The sequence below is a fragment of the Panthera uncia genome (genome assembly GCF_023721935.1).
Source record: "Panthera uncia isolate 11264 chromosome A1 unlocalized genomic scaffold, Puncia_PCG_1.0 HiC_scaffold_17, whole genome shotgun sequence".
NCBI classification, from domain to species: Eukaryota; Metazoa; Chordata; class Mammalia; order Carnivora; family Felidae; genus Panthera; species Panthera uncia.
This window is the reverse complement of record NW_026057577.1, coordinates 1,738,782-1,757,216: the sequence shown is the minus strand read 5'-3', so window position 1 is coordinate 1,757,216 and position 18,435 is coordinate 1,738,782. Positions and strand designations below refer to the sequence as shown.

General features: G+C 39.3%; 1 pseudogene; it reads right to left on the bottom strand.

The window, feature by feature from the left end:
* Window positions 1–314: 314 nt before the first annotated feature.
* Window positions 315–15,263, bottom strand: LOC125935070 (vomeronasal type-1 receptor 90-like; annotated as a pseudogene).
* Between the last annotated feature and the right edge of the window lie 3,172 nt (window positions 15,264–18,435).

Sequence of the window (18,435 nt, the reverse complement as noted above, 5' to 3'; positions counted from 1 at the left end):
ACTAAAGTACAATAGTGCTGTATTAGAGTATAACTTCATTGTATAGAGAGAAAATTTTCCTTAAGGGAGATGAGAAATAAAATGCAAAATGAATGAACTTGTAAACATGGGACTACCAAATCTTCCTGAGTACTAAACTACTGACACTGGAATGTCCTTGGCATCATAAGTTTCAAATACATTTAGATAAATTAGAATATGATGTTAAATTACACGTAAATTAAAATTGAATTTTAAATGTTACATAAATACTCTGCTGTTTGAATAAAAGCAAAATAATCAGTTTTGGAGGCAACTATTTCATGAATATGTAGTTATACATTGGTTGAAATTTTTCCACACTTTTGAAGCACATTTTTATCCTTTTATCAGGACAAATTACCACCAATGCATTGACAGTGGCATACACATTGGACACAAGCTTCTGAAAATCCAGGATGACTGGATAATATCCCCGTAACAAACAGGAAGAGAATGACATGATGATGTCCACCCGGTATATGACCACAGAGAAACTCACCAACAGGACAGTCTGGGTGGCCCTTCTCTCTGTGGAGACTCTTGAGGAGGGGCTGGTACTGTGAAGGTGCTGGTACTGCCTCTGATGAATGGGCAAGAGAATTGCCATGTATTCACTTGACAACAGCATGACTCCTATAAAGAAAACATCCCTGGGTAATGTCAAAATGAGGAGTCCCCTGTTGATAGAGCTATGGAGGAAAGTGAGCCATATTTACTGATATGCAGTAGATATCTCTGGGTCACAGTAGAAGAAGCAGCAGTATAGAAGATGCAGTTACTATCAAGAGACAAACAGAACTCCTAGGATGATAAAAAAAAAAAGTGGAAGATGTACTGTATGTACTTATGTTTAAACCCTGCCAACCAGGAGGTGCTGGGGCTGCTGCTGATGTCCTGGAGGATGCTGTAGTGCTCATGGAGAGACCACACAATACAAGCCTGTGCTCGCTTTGGCAGCACATATACCACACAATACAGGCCACGAAACTCAATCTCACAGCTTACATCATGCTCAGTGGTGGAAAAACTAAAGCTTTTCCTTATATAATTTAAATAAGGAAAAAAATGTCCATTCTCATGCCTCCTATTCAATATTATATTGTAATTGCTAGCCAAAGTAATTGGATTAAAAAAAATAAGGGCATCCAAGTCTGAAAGGAGACAGTAAATATATATTTGTTTGCAGATGGCTTAATTCTAAATATATGTACATAAAACAACCACAGTTAGAACAAAAACAAATTTAGTAAAGTTCTAGACTAAGATCAACACATATAAAGTCTTTATACTAAGAACCCTAAAACAAAAAGATTAGTAAAACTAGACAGGAGGAGGCAGGTAAATTTTTGAGTTGTGTGGGGTAGTGTTCCCCATCAAGGCGAGAATTAGGCAAAGGCCAGGAATGGAAACCATATGGACTGAATAATGACCTAATGCACCGGAGGATATGGGTCAACAGGGGAGAGTTGTAGGATGCAGCAGGAGAGGCAAATGGGAGTCCCACCAGGTAAGACCTTATAAACATGGTATAAGGTATTTGAACTGCACTACAAAGACAAAGGTGCCTCTGGAAACAGGTCCTCTGGGAGCTGTGAATTCATGCCCACTCCCATATGTCCAGGAATTGGTTATCTCCATAGGGATTCAATGCATGGTTCACCCAACAATGGAGAAGGAGCACACTGTGTCCTGGGAAATACACTGTCCTGTTCACTGGGACAGTGCTTTGTGGCACAGGCACTTAATACAGTTTAAAGAAAGAACCTGGATGGATAGCTCCTGTTCAACTACAACTCTATACTGCATAGTACTAAATTGGCTTTGTTTCTTTAAATGTGGCCTGCCCTAAAGAACAATGCATCTGTTAGGGCAAAATACCTACTCTGCATGGACTAGATTGAGGAGTTCAGTCCCTGTGCCCTCGGAGGTCACATTCTGGGGGTAGGGGAACTATAGATAGAAGAAGCAATCACATTTACTGTAGCATCCTGATGCCACCAGTGTGTGTGCACAGGAGAGGGGCAGGGTGGCCTGGGATATAGGCTAGATTGGGGGTGGGGGAGGGCGGCGCTCTCTGTGAGGATCCTAACGGAGGTCACCAGGGGATGAAGAAGATGGAGGCAACAGAGAGCACATGCTCTCAGGTCATGCACTCATACAAAGAAGAGCATATGAGCAGACGGAAAGAAGTTCTTGTTTTAGTTTCCTTGATGTCTTCTCATTTTTATTTTTTTCCTTCCTTCTGCTTAGCTTGGGTTTATTTTGTTTTTCCTTTTTCTAGTTTGTTGTAGTACAACTTTAGCTCATTGACATAGACACTTACAAAACAATCCTACCAATAACTACAAAATTTATATTGTTTTCTAGTGCCTGCAGAACATATAGGAAGTTAGGCTGTATCTTGGGTCATAAAACAAACCTCAACAAATTTGAAAGAATTAAAATCATACAGACTATATTGTTCAACCACAATAAAATCATACTAAGGAATGAAAGAAAAAATATAAGAAAACCCCTAAACAATTAAAAGATAAAATAAAACTCTATATAATCCATTGGTGGAAGAAGAAGTCTCCATTGAAAGTAAAACAATTAAATTATAATAATATATGGCATACTAAAATTTGTGGGGCACAGTTAAAGTTGCCCTGAGAGGGTGTTAATGCAAGGATTAAGTGCTTACATTGAGGAAGAAAAGCCTCAAAGCAATAATCAAAATTCACATCGTGAGAAACTTATAAAACAGAAGGGCAAAATTAGCCCAAAATAAGTAAAAAATAATATTAATAATAAAAATTAGAGCAGAAATTAATGAAATTGGTTGAAAAAAAGGGGGAACTCAGTGAAAGAGTGATCCGTAAAGTTAACCAAACTCTGGCAAACGGATGAAAAGAGAAAACACAAATTCTCAGGATCAGGAATGAACTAGTGGTATGAATTCAGACTCTGCACATACCAAAAGATTAATAAGGGAATACTGTACCTACACAAATAGGACATCTGAGAAGAAAGGACCAAGACTGCAAAAAGCACATACTACTCCATGCCCTCCGTTGAAATAGGTATTTGGGATACTCCTATAACTATGAAATAAATCAGATTTGTAATTTTAATACTTTAAAAATGTTACATCCAGATGTAGATTATTTAAATGGAGAATTCTTCCAAGCATTTTAACAAAATTGACCTCTGTTTTGCATATTTTCCAGCAAATAGAAAGAAAACAAGGAAGTACACTTTTTTTTTTTTTGATGAAGCTGGCATTACCTTGAATCTAAACATGAAAAAGAATATCAATAAAAAAATACAGGCTAACATCTTTCATGAATACACCTCCCAAATTCCACACAAAACATTATCAAATAGAATTCATTCCTACAGAAAAAGATCCATACACCATGCCCACCTGGAGATTATTTCAGAAATGTGAGACAATTACAATACTTAAAAATCAATTAAAAAAATAACCCATCCTATCCCCAGGCTACTAAAGAATAACCACATGATGACGTCCCGTGATGCAGAAAAGCAATTCACAAAATTCAATACACATTCACAAAAAAACCCTCAGAAAACAGAAAAAATAGAAGGAATTCCTCAACTTCATGAAATATCTCTATAAAAAACTCTACCCACATTAAACACAATAGTGAAAAACTGATGTTTTCTTCCTAAAGATCAGAAACAAGTCAAGGTCATGTTCTCCCACCATTCTTATTCAATGCAGTGCTAAAATTCTAGACTAGCAATAAAGCAAAGAAAGGTGTGAAGGAGGTATGTAGACTTAGGAAAGAGAAAAATAAAATTGTCCATACATTAGTATAGCATGTTTGCATATGTAGGAAATTCCAGCAATTATCTATCTAGAAAGTTCTAGTGAACCACAACAAAACAGAAACTGCTTTAGATCTAACGTGAATTCAGGAAGCTGTCAGGGTACAGGACAAACATAGAAGAATACCTTTATTTCTATTCACTAGCAATGAAAACATTGCAGATGAAATTTTAATACACAATTTGTCATTACAACACTAAGATCAAAGACTAAAAACCATGCACAAGACTTGTATGCTGAAATCTATACAGCACTGATGAAAGAAATCAAACATCTAAATAAATGAGAGACATATCATGCTCACAGGTAAGAAGATACAACATAGTAAAAATGTCATCTCTCTATATTGATAGATAGGTTTCACACATTTCCTGTGGAAAGCCAAGTAATATTTATTTTATAGACACAGCCTCATTTTCTAGAAATGAAAAATGAAATGGAATGGAATGGAAATGAAAAGGAATTAGGAGAGGTCAAACAGCTTTGAAAAGGAATAAAATTGGAGAAATTAATATGCTCCATCTGAAGATGTGGTGTTGGTGGAGACAAAGACACAGATTCAACAGGGAAGAGGGGACAAAGAAATAGAACTATGACAATATGAATCACTGATTTTTGGCAAAGGTAAATAATGCACTTTGTGAGGAGAGTCCTGTCAGCAACAGGTGTCAAAGCCATTAGACATTCATTGGCAAAGAAACAAAAACAAAAGAAACAAAAATACCTTGATCTAAACTTCACTGTTTATACAAATGTGAACTCAAATTATCACAGCATAGATTCAAAACAAAACATAAAGCTATAAAACTTTTACAGTGGAGGCACAGGAGAAGATCTTTAAGACCTAGGGATTGGTGGGTTCTTAACCCAAGCACTAAAAATGAAAACACTTGATAAACAGAACTTTACCAAAATTGAAAACATTTATTCTAGTAAGAGCATTTGCTCCTACAAGGAGCATGAAAAGACAAGCTATAGACTAGGTAAAAATATTTGCAAACCACATATCTGATAAAACAAACAAACAAACAAACAAAAAAACTTCTCACTGGAATATTTAAGGAACATTCAACACCCAAAAGGAAAAAAAAAAAAAAAACTACTCAAAGAGAAAATGGGCAAAACAAATGAACAGACATTACATCAAAGAGAACATGTAGGTGGCAAATAAGCACATGAGAAAAACAAAAAAAAACATCAACATCACAGCCATGAGGGAAATGTAAATGAAAATGCCACCTGTTAGAAGAGCTGGAAAAAAAAAAAAAAACAGTACGAACATGAAATGTTGGAAAGAAGGAGCTCTCTCAAACATCATTGATGGGAATATAAATGAAATGGCACAGCACTCTGGTAAGAGAGTTTGATACGTTCAAAACAAGCTATTTTTAAACTTTAAAACACAGCAATCAGTCTCCTGGACTGATTGAGATACCATAAAACACTGTGCACAGATATTCACTGAAGGTTTATTTGTAATAGCCAAAAGAGTAGAAAACAAACAAAATATCCCTCAAAAGGTGACTGGATGAACAAACTGTGACATGTCCACACTAGGGAATCCTACTCAGTGATAAAGAGGCCATAAAGCTGAAGCTGTGATACACAAAACTTGGATGGATCTGTAGGGTATTACCCTGAGTGGAAACAAATAACATCACAGGTCATGGCTTTAGGATTCCCTTCATGAAACAAAAAAGACAAAACTCCCCAAATGTAAAATAAATGGTTAATTGTCATGGCCAGCGATGTTGGGGGGGAGGGGTGAGTAGCATGAGGGGGATCTTTTGGATGATGGAGCTGTTCCACACATGGATTGTGCTGTTGGATATGTGAATGTACATGACAAACTGACAGAGCCAGACATGCCCATTGTGCCACTGTCAGTTTCCTGATGTTAATATTGTCCTGCAGTGATGTAAGATGTTACACTGGGGCAAAATGAATAGATGCTGCCTTTGTGAAATGACCTTTCTGTACTACTTGCAGCTCCCTGTGAATCTATAAATCTACCTACCTACATACCTACCTATATTAATGCTCTACCTGTCATCACTTATCAGAATAGTTGCCTAAATCTAGCAGTCCCACCCTGGCTCCCTGGAGCTCCAAGCCTCCCCAGAACCATAACCTGTGGTGTCAAGCAGCAGGGAAAGAGATAAAAGGGGTCTGATGCTGGGCTGTGACTGGGCAGGTGCTGAGCTGTTACAGACTTTAACCAGGTGTGTAACAGAAGCAGAACCCAGACTACTCCTCTAGAGCTGATGCTTTTCCTTTGAGATGGATGGGCCAGAGCCAAGACCTGGCTCACAGTGGACTGTCCCAATTTTTATCTTTCCTTAGGAGACCACCTCTCATTTGCCCTTTTTATCCTCTCCTGAACCCCGACATCTCCTGTGTCTCCTTTTCACTTGACCACACCCCACTCCAGGTTGTCTGCATTTTACATATAAAGGAATGGAGACTCAAGGAGTGAAGAGTTCTGAGCTCTCAGCCCATCCAGGAGCCTGATATTTCTGGAAAACCAGGGTGTGCTGAACAGAGTCTGAGCTGCTATAACCAGGAGTTTCCAAAGGATGGGATTACAAAAGCGACCCACATCCCCCTTACATCTAAGTGATTTGGACTCCACTGACCTCCCCACAGGCTCCTAAAAGCAGGAGCCCTCATGTCATGTCAGATACCACCCATCTTAGAGAAACAAGCTTCCTACTTCCCATGTCCCCCTGAAATTCATGTTCCACCTCCAGAGTTATCTTTCTCATGGTTTCCATCAGTTTATGCCCAGGTGCTAGGAGCACCCTGTCCTGAGCACAACTCAGTAGCCATGGGACTAGACTCTTCCCCTGCACCTCAGCTGGAGTCACAGATAGGCCCCAGCCTACTGTGATCTGCACCTCACCTAAGCTTCAAATCCACATTCCTGGAGCTAAGAGGGACCATTTTCCAGGAAGAGCTGAGCCTGGAACCTTATAATTCAATTCCCTTCTAATCCCAAGTGCCCAATTCATCATGGAATCTCAACTCTGTTCTTTTTGTTTAATTTTTTTTTATTTTTTAAATATTTATTTATTTTTGAGACAGAGAGAGACAGATTGTGAGTGGGGGAGGGACAGAAAGAGGGAGGGAGACAAAGAGGGAGGGAGACACAGAATCCAAAACAGGCTCCAAGATGTGTCCAAAACAGGTTCCACAGAGCCTGATGTGGTGCTTAAACCCACAAACCATGAAATCATGACCTGAGCTGAAGTCCAATGTCTGACTGACTGAGTCACCCAGGTGCCCCAACTCTGTTCTTGAGAGTAGCCACTTTCCTTCATGCCCATGCACACCCTACAGTCTCCAAGGCACACCTGTTCCCACCTCTCTCACTCTCTGCCTTACTCTGTCTCCCAAACCCTTAAAGACCCAATTTGAATCCCACATGTCTCTCCCAATAACTGAATTGCTTCCTTGGTCAGAACAAAGCCCACCATCATAGCTCCTCGCACCTCTTTCTTTGCCTACCACACTGATACCACACACTCTCAAACAGAGACAGGGAATGGTACAATGCCTCTGGCCTCCCTCCATCCTGGTTCTCTGCTCTTGTCACATTTGCTCTCATACTGCTTTTTACTTTCTATCAGAATGTGCTGACCTCAGCAGCTGTGCTTGAGTTCTATAAGTCAATGTTTGAGAAAGTGTTGATGCGTACAGGCAGGTTGTACTCAGTGTCAGCTCTCTATAGTTCAATGACACATTCTCAGAGCTGTGAGACCCCTATCCACCACCATGACAATATGATGAGTCATAAGATGCAATATTGCCTGCAACCTGGGATGTGCATTACAATAACCCATGGATTGTTTCTCTTAATTATTCTGAAATGACCACCTTAAATTATTTATTTAAAATTCATGTAAATTGTAAACTCATGCAATGCTCCCACTTCTGGAGATGATCACATTTTTCTCAGCCCCCCTTTTATGCCATCTTTAGTGGGTGGGAGTACGTTACCCCTTGGACAATATTGCCTAGGAAGCAAAATCTTCCAGGAAGTCCTTTGTGTGCACAATGAATCTCTGCACTTCATGTAACTGAGTCTTCCTGTCACCCCACTACTACACCTGTTCTAAGGTCTGCACCTCTCCCTCCAGGTGGAAGCACCTCCCTTTAATCTGGAGGACCTCAGACAGTGACCCCTCTGTGCTAAGGGCCTGGGTCGCCTCTACAAATTCCTCCCAACCTCCTCTTCTCCTGTCCTGAAGTTTAATACAAAGTCTTCAAATTGCAGGTTTGTCTCATCTTTTAGGGCCTGGTATTGTTTTCTTCTGAGGAGAACTCCCTGAAAGAGGAAAACTTCAGGTGACAGGCCAAAAGGACTTAAGGCTGAAGTCAATCCTGGGTGATAGGGACTCAATTGTCCTGTGCTCTGCTGGCATGCAGAGATTTTGGTGGAAACTCTCCTGGTCAGCACAATGTCCAGGGTACTCATTGGCCCAGTGCCAATCTAGAACAGAAGGCCTGGTCTCACAATGCTCTTAGTGGGCCTGTTGTCCTGGGAAATCAATTGCTTACTTGTCTGCTGAGTTGGAGGGCTCCCAGTCAAAGAGCTACCAGTTCAGGCTAGTTTCCCAGTGAGTTTTCTGTCCAATGCTAAGCTGAGATGGAGGGCTTATAGTTTGAAGGCTCATTGTGGGCAATGGGTTTGCCATCAACAGGGGAAGACAACCAGGCAAACAACAGGAGGAATAGCAGGAACAGTTGTGGCTGAAGTGTCATCACTCTCCTCAGTGCCACTTGGGTCTTGACTGGCTTTTATAACAGCACTGGTGTGTCACAATGCCTTTTAGTGATGTCACAACCATGCCTGGAAAATCACCAGGGCTCCCTCAGGTTGGCCTTGTTCAGCTGGCCAATCACTGAAGGCTTTCTCATTGGCCTTCCTGACATCATCACCTGGACACTACATTTTAAAGGAATGTTAACTTTCCTTCATGATGAAAAATTAATATGTGATATCTATTTTTACTAAAGTCATGGTGAGGCCAAAAGAGTCAAACAATACAAACCCAAATGTGTCACTCAGAGTCATCTTTAAATACAACACAGCAAAATGAATCAATACATGGATCATGAGACCCCATGAAAGGTCACATGTCAGTATTAAATCTAACAACATGACTTTAGAACAAATGCTAATCTCAACTCATCCATCAAAGCCTAAAAATAAGTCGAGAAAATGGTACATACTATGCATTGTATATCTTACCATAATAAAAACATTAAACCTAGAGAAGATGAAGCTGAGACAGAAATTATCAACTAATTGCCAAAATGGCATTCAGCACTCATAAGAAGGGTATAAAAAAATCCAGATTTTCAACACTGTCACAGTCTCATGTCCACCCTCCAATAAAAAATTACTTGACATCCAAATAAGCAGGGTAATGGGACTCATGACAGTGAGAATAAGCAGTCCACAAACAAAGACCCCAAATGGCCGGTGAAAATGTGAAAAGAGCCATTATAAATATGCTCAGGAATTAAAGGAAAATATACATGTGATGCGGGGACAAAGGGAAATCATAAAGAATAATAAAATAGAATTTACAGAGCTGAAACTAGGATATGTGAAATGAAAAACTATACCAAATGGGCTTTAAGAATGAAGGGATGAGTGGCACCTTGGTGGCTGAGTCAATTAAGCATCTGACTTCGGTGCACGTTATGATCTCATGGTTTGTTGGTTCAAGCACCACGTCTTGTTCTGTGCTGACAGCTCAGAGACAGGACCTTGCTTCAGACTCTGTGTTTCCCTTTCTGTCCCTCCACTACTCATGTTCTGTTTGTTTCTCAAAAATAAATAAACATAAACAAAATCAAACAAGAAAGATGATGGGTTGATGCAGACAAATAAAGTGTGAGAACTTGAAGATACAGCAATAGGAACTATGCAAATGTAAGCCCAGAGACACTAAGAGATGGGAAATAAATGTAAAGAGCATCAGTGATTCGTGGGACAACACAAGAATGGGTGAGACCCAACAGTAATTGCCTTAAATCTCCAAACTGGATAAAACCATAAACCCATCCATGCAAAAGTTTCTGTGAACCCCAAGCAGAAAAACACAAACACAAAATCAGACAGTGACCTATAATAATGAAATTGTGGAAATGAGTGAGAAAGAAAAATCTGAAAACATTCAGAAAGCACACATGATACATATGGGTAAAGGCTAAATGGGCTGCCAACTCTTTATTAGAATAAATTATAAACCAATAATGTTAAATGACATCTTTAAATCATGAAAGAAGGAAAATGCCAATGACAATCTCAAATTCCACATCTAGAAAAATTTCCTTAAGTAAATGAAGCAAATAAATCCATTTCAGGCATATCAACACTGCAAGTGTCATAGAATAGACTCATACTACAAGAAATGTTGATGAGAGTTCTTCAGGCCAACAGACAATGGTAACAGATGGGCACTGGTACGTAGGAAGTAATGAAGAGGGTAGAAATAGTAACTGGAAAAATATCAGATTTTCATCATCTCATTTAAAATTTTCCTTTAAAAGATACTGTAAGGTTTAAGGAAATGTAAAAGCAAAATACTGCTTAGCCTATAGCAAGTGTCAAGTAAAACAGAAGACATGAATGGCACAAAGGTCAGAAAGGGGAAATGGAAGTTTATTATTGTGTTCGGTTGTATATTGTTCATCTAGTGAAGTAACATATATATGTGAGGGAATATTATTTGATGGCAGAGGTGACAGATTAAAGAATCAAGTTATAAATCCTTGAGCACATACACCCCAAAGTTTATAGTAGTTATATGAATAAAATATAAACTATGGAAAGAACCCAAATGTCCAAGAGCTGATGAATGGATAAAGAAGGTGTAGTGTATATAGGCAATGGGATATTACTCAGGCATAAAAAAGAATGACATCTTGCCTTTTGCAATGACATGGATGGAGTGTCAGAGAAAGACAGATATCATATTTCACTCGTATGTGGAATTTAAGAAACACAACAGATGAACACAGTGTAAGGGAATGAAAAATAAGATAAAAACAGAGAGGGAGCAAACCATAAGAGATCTTAAACACACAGAAGAAACTAATGGTTCCTGGAGGAGGGGTGGGTATGAGAATGGGTTAAATGGGTAATGGGCATTAAGAAGTGCAATTTATGGATTGAGCGCTATGTGTCATATGTAAGAGATGAATCACTAGGCTCTACTCCTGAAGCTAAGAATACAATTTATGTTAACTAACTTTAAATTGAAAAAAGAAGGAGAAGAAACATGAGGAGGAGGAGGAGAAGGAGGAGAAGAAGGAGAAGGAGAAGGAGAAGGAGAAGGAGAAGGAGAAGACAAGGAAAACAAAAAGGAAGTATGCTTAGGATGGAGCCATTGCCTCAATAGTCAGAATACCTAAGTGCTGGTCCTCATTTGCACAAACCAAGGGTTTGTCTTTAGGCAAGTAATTTCTCTGCTGAGAATCAGTTTGTCTATCCATAAAAGGAGGGGATGAACTCCAAATTTTCCTCCCACAATAACAGTACATGATCACAACAAAGTCATTCCACCACAAGACATTTACCAAGCAAGTAGAAGGAAAAGACCAGAGACCTCAAAGGGAAGTATACTCATAGAAATTAAAAGCTGGCAAGCAGCTGCCATGACCCACTGGAGGGAGTATAATAGAGGCTCACACAGATCACAAGGAGGGAGATAAGAAATGAGAATGAGGCCATGGAGCTCAGTCTTGAGAGAAGACAGGGTGGGTGATTAACCACCAGCAGAGGGAGCCTACAGTAACTCCTCTCTCTTCCCTTTCCCTGGCTTTGTGCAAATACCCTTTTGAGTTTCCTTTTCTCTGTGAAGGTGTTTTTGACAGACACACCCATGTGTTTTCTCAGAGTGCCCTGGGTTTTCTTCTGCTAGAGCACTGATCCCACAGCACAGCTATCTGTTTCTTCCACTGCACAGTCAGGAGTTCCTTGAAGACAGGGATGAAAGACAGGGTCTGACACAAAACTGCCTCCTTCCCTGATTTGCGAACACTCCTCAAGCACTTGCTATCTGCTACTACTGTATTAGCAAAGAGACACATGAGGGGCAGAGGGAACACAGGTGGTCTCTGCTTCATGGAGCCTGGTTTACTGGTACATGTTAAAAAGGGCACCAGGGACAAGTCCACAGAGGAGGCGATGCATGTGTTGGGGGAGGGTAATTGGAAGACCAAAGGAAAAAAAAATGCCTCATTGGTCAGAGGAGGGATTGGTTCTGGAGTAAAGAATGGAATACACAGAGCTAGGGAGTCCATGGTCAAAATTTGGTCTTATCTCAAGAAAACATGTAGCCACTAAAAGGTTTTATGTTTTACAGCCCTAGTGGTCAGCTTTGGTCAAGACATCTACAGGGCTAGTCTTCCAGCAAATACTCATGACAGAGCCACTTCTGTCATGCTGCTAGATGCTGCTTACTTTCAATAGCCAAATTATAGAAAGAGCCTAAATGTCCATCAACTGATGAATGGATAAAGAAGATGTGGTTTATATATACAATGAAATATTACTTGGCAATGAGAGAGAATGAAATATTGTCATTTTCAGAAACATGGATGGAACTGGAGGGTATTATGCTAAGTGAAATAAGTCAGACAGAGAAATACAGATACCATATGTTTTCACTCATGTGTGGATCTTGAGAAACTTAACAGAAGACCATGGGGGAGGGGGAGGGGGAAAATGTTACATAGAGGGGAGGGAGGCAAACCTTAAGAGACTGAGAACAAACTGAAGGTCAATGGGGGGGTGGGGGAGAGGGGAAAGTGGGTGATGGGCATGGAGGAAGGCATTTGTTGAGATGAGCACTTGGGTGTTGTATGGAAACCAATTTGAAAATAAATTGTATTTTAAAAAATAATAAAAAATTAAAATTTACAAAAATCTAAATTCTGCTCTACATCTTTCCCACCCCTTTTCTTTATGGCGTAGCACACCACAAATATGTCCTATCCTCCTCCCAGACAGAATAGATTCATCTGTGCTATAAATCAGTTATCTCAAACCTTTGAATGTACACTCCAACAGGAAAATCTTTTTGCCCATGCAGCCTGAAACACACATCCATTTTCAAACTATATTCATGCTCAACTGTGTTTTTATACATAGCGTCAAACTCACATGACCAGGATTTAAGATATGGGGAAGTTGGCGGCAGTTAAAGTTTCTTTATCCGCACACAGGAATGTCTCTTTTTCTCTGAGTCTGACTCCCATTTGTGAGCTGGACGTGGGCATCACCAGGAGACAACCTGCCCCTGTGCCACTTACTAAAATCCCCTATCTGCTCATAACATAACTACTATCAAAATACAAAAGCAACTCCAATTACAAAGAGATATTACACAAAACAGCATGGTACTGGCATAAAAATAAGCACATGGATCAGTGGAAAAGAATGGAGAGAATAGAAATGAAACCACATACATATAACTAATGAATTTACAATGAAGGAGCCAAAAACACACAATGGGGAAAGGAAAATCTGTTCAATAAATGGTGCTGGGAGAACAGACAGCCACATGCAAAGCAAACAAACAAAAAGAAGGAGCCTGGGCCCCTGTCGTCAACCACACCCAAAAGTCACTTCAATATGTGTTAAGGAGTGAAACATAAGACCTGAAACTATAAAACTTCCAGAAGAAAACATAGGTGGGAATCATCTTGACATCAGTCTTTGAGATGATTTGAGGGGAGGGGGGGAGGTTGACACCACAAGTAAAGGATAAATATAAAATAAACAAGTGGGACTACATCAAACTAAAAAGTTCAGCACATCAAAAGAAACAATCAGTAAAAATTAAAAGACAACCTTTTGAATGGGAGAAAATGTTTTCAAATCATAATGTGAAAAGAGACTTGTGTGTGTACTGGATAGGACTCAATAGCCAAACAATGAAGCTGTGGAAGGTGCTGAAATTACTAACCAGCATGGAAATGATAAGCAACATCACAAAGGCTATCACCTCACACCTGTGACAACAGATCTTACTAAAAAAGACAAGAAATAACAAAGTTTGGCAGGACTGTGGATAAAAGGAATCCTGTGCACCATTGGTGTGAAAGTAACTTGGTACAGACCCTCTGGAAAACAGCATGGAGGGTCCTCAAAAACATTAAAAATGGAACTACCATAAAATCCAGCAATTCACTTCTGGGCATTTATCTGAAGGAAACAAAAACACTAATCCTAAGAGATATACCCACCCTCACATTCACTGCAGCAGTATTTACAATAGCCAACATCTGGAAACAGCCTATGTGACCATAGATGGATGAATGGGTACAGGAGACATCACACACACACACACATACTGCAGTTACTATTTAGCCATGAAAAGAATGAAATCTGGCCACTTTGTCAACATGAATTGACCTTGAAGTCATTATGCTCATGGAAATAAGAGACAAATACACACGATCACTTATATGTGGAATCTCATAAAGAGAAAAAGCTCACAGATACAAAGAAGAGATTAGTAGTTGACAGAAGTGGGGTCAGGAGGTGGGCAAATTGGCTGAAGGTGGTTAAAAATCAGCATGGTGACTCTAGCTAGTGATCTTGTCTATTTAATACTTGCTAAAAGTTGATTTTCACTATGAGAGATATTGTGAATATTCATGGTGGTGAATATTAACATGTATTTTGTTGGTATTTTTACACTATATATCAAATCATTATTTTGTACACATAAAACTAATGTAATATATCATTTACATCTCAATTAAAAAAGCACCATACAAGGTGTAAGAAGATACATTGGAAGAACATGAATATTTAATGATTAAGGGTATATTACCCTTACTGGTGATCCTTATTGGGTACTTTCTTAGGATAGACAATGTGCTCAGTATTTAACTCAGATTATCTCATTTAAACAATAAACAACCCTAAAAAGACCTGCACACTAGCTCATTTTGTAGACAATGACACTCAGGCCTACTGAAATTAAGCAATTTTCCCAAGACAGCAAACAGTAGGGCAAGGATTCAAACCCAGGACCTTCAAATAGCAAAACTAATTCAGAGCACAAGTGATGAACATTCCCTAAAAAGTAACTCACCTGAAGCAGATAACTGCAGGCTCAGGTGACAGGATATCTGAGGAGATGTGGGAGGGAGGGACTCCAGGGGGTGGAACTACAGGAGCTATGCGGCTCGCCCACTGTGGGGAGGTTCCCAGGTCCAGGACTGTGGGTACCCTGGAAACTGCTTCAAACTCTGCCTTCACTCCCAACCACTGCCACCCACCAGAGGACCACAGGCTGGGGAGGATTCTGATTGGCTGGTCCTCTATGACATCATGTATGCCCAAGGCATACTGCTTGGGATGTTGCCATGATGTCATTTGTGATGCAATCCTCCATTATTCTTCCTAGTGCACACGCCTAGCACACACTAGCATGCGCACACACACACACACGTATACACTAGTGTACACATGGGTGTACATTAGTACACATCTAGTACACACAGTAGACGACAGCATCATGTCTAGCACACTCTACTACTCACTAGGATACAATAGCACACAAATTAGTACTCATATTAGCACAAATACAAGTAAATGGCTAGTAAACACATAAGTACATGCTAGTATAAAACTGCTATGTCAGTACACACAATAGTATGTCCAGTACATACTACTACGCACTAATACACTGTAGCACACAAGCTATGCTCAGTGTAGCACAAATACTAGCACACAGCTAGAACACATGCTAGCTAGCACACAGAGTTGTAAACCTATTACACACTATCACACACTAGTATATATGTTAATACTAGTGCATGCTAGTATATACACTGTCATTTACTAGTACACACACTAGTACATATTAGCATATATTAGCACATCTCATATACACTCATACACACTTGTACACATGCTAGTTCCCAAATATTATTTCACACGAGTACAACTATTAGCACACACACAAGCATATGCAAGTACACATGTTAGTATAAGCAAGAGCACACTCCAGCATTATTTCTACACTCACTGGCACACCTAGTACACATACAAGCAAACACAATAGCAGACACAAGTACACTTGCTATATACCCATGAGTGTCCACTAGTGCTAGTTGTACACTCTTTGGCACACTTAGTACACATACTATCACACACTCTAGTACATATGCTGGTATACACACAAGTGCACACTGGCACACCTAAAACACATTAGCACACACACGTATCACATGTTAGTATACACATTATGACACACTAGGATTAGTTGTACACTTACTGGCACACTGAACATACATACTAGTACACACACAAGCACACACAAATACACATGCTAATATGCACATGAGCGTACCCTAGCACTAGTTGTACACTCACTGGCACACCTAGTACACATACTAGCACATACTGTAGTACATATGCTATTATACACACTAACTAGTACACACTGGTACACCTAGAACACGTTAGCACACACAGTGGCAGACATAAGTACACATGCCGGTATATACACTAATGTAGTGAACACAACTATCAGTGCACACAATAAAACTCCTGATACGCATCAAGTGGCATGTCTGACACAAAACTTGTGTGTCTAAATACTGAATTTACTGTTCTCAGTACCAAAAATATACACTGCAAGGAGAGCCTGGGTGGCTCAGTTGGTTAAACATCCGACTCTTGATTTCAGCTCAGGTCATGATCTCACACTTTGTGGGTTTGAGCCCCACATCAGGATCTGCACTGACACTGTGGAGCCTGTTTTGATTCTCTTACTCCTCTCTCTGTCCCTCCCTGACTCTCATCCTCTCTCTCAAATAAATAGTTTGGTTTACAATTAAAAGTAGCTGGCAATTGAAGAATGTCATTTGAGACTTTACAATTAAATTTAGTCTCCTGCAGGTATAGTATGTATAAGTTCATGTGTGCAAATAATAGTGGGTAGGTACAAAATATCAATTTGTGGCTTCCAGCAAGAAATTGAGTAATTTATTATGATTAACAATAATTTCAAAAAAGACATTTTTGGTTTGTTTTGCTGTTGAATAACATAAACCAAGAAATGAAACAATTTTTTCAGGTTAAGACCAGTTCTTTGATAGAAACATAATTTTGTGTTATGAAAGAGATAAATAGAAAACACTTTTCTAAAGCAGTTTTTTCTGTTAGGAGCCATGATCATAAATGTATAAATACCAACACTCACACACACACAACCTGTGGCAGCTGCTCTGATCATCTAGAAAAGGAGGTGTGGGGCAAACAGAAAAAGAAAGGCAAACAAGATCACCACAGAGAGAGGACACATGCACACATCTGATGAAGTAGGGCATTAGTTTTCTATCCATTTTAACATGTTTATGCTAAAGAGTTTATAGAGGTGTGGTGCATTTCTGGGACACAGAACACTTCAGGGTTCTCCTTGGCAAACCTGCCCTCTTGACTGTATGGAATCAGAGTGTGACCCAGTGAGTGTATGAGAATTACCCTGTCTGTACTTACATTAGCACAGAGTGTGTTTCTGAAGGACAAGTGCCTGGATCACTGCAGTGTAACTCCCGTCCTTCCAGTGTTGCTTACCATTAAACACTGTCAGTCTTAGTGACATAAATTTCAAAGTGTTCCCAACACAGAAAGGGTTAAGGGCATTTCTGTTTTCACCAGGCCCCTTACACAAATTAGTATTAATAGTATTCAAAAACAAAGAAAGCTGGATTGAAATCCAAATAGAGTAAATTTAAAACACCTTGATTTCAGTGTATTTTTGGAAACAAGACTATTATTATAGCATGCTTATTCAATATATTTAGCTTACACTTGTGAAAACAAACAAACAACAAGACAGCAAACATGGTTTTCCTGGGCTAGGTTTAAATGAGGGAAGGGAAGTATCAATATAACAGGTGACCCTGGTGGAAAACCTCATCATGGATTACTTAAATGCCTATCTATGGGTGCCTAACATTTACAACAACATAGGATTATATGCAAAGAAGATGAAATCTTTCTTAAATGATACTTTTTGGTAATTGTATGGGGTACAGGCACTGAAACACTTATAACAAAATTTTTGAAATGGCTTTAAATCACTTATATTTCAATGGATGCAGATTGAAATGAAATAGCCACGCCGTTGAGTATCTTGACATTGACCAATGGTCCACTGTGAACAACTGGTGGGTACTAGGCATATTATATTTATAATTCAATTGAATCAGACAAGCTCTAAGTAGCAAAGTTGAGAACCCACTGCTGGCATGAAAGATACAGAAGAACACCTTTCTGAAAGTCATCAAAACGTAACAGAGTCACAACAGTTGTATAATGTGTGTGTCTATTGTGGGTAGACATGAAATCTTAACAAAACCTGAGCTACATTAGTGACTGGCTTTATTCAAGTAACATTTCATTTTACAATATGCTAAATGTATGTGCTTTTTTATGGTTAGGTGTTTTCTATTTTATATTTCTATGTCATATATGTGTCCCTGTGTTATTTTCATCTCTATATAGTTTATTTTTTCCACTGAGAATTAAATTATAC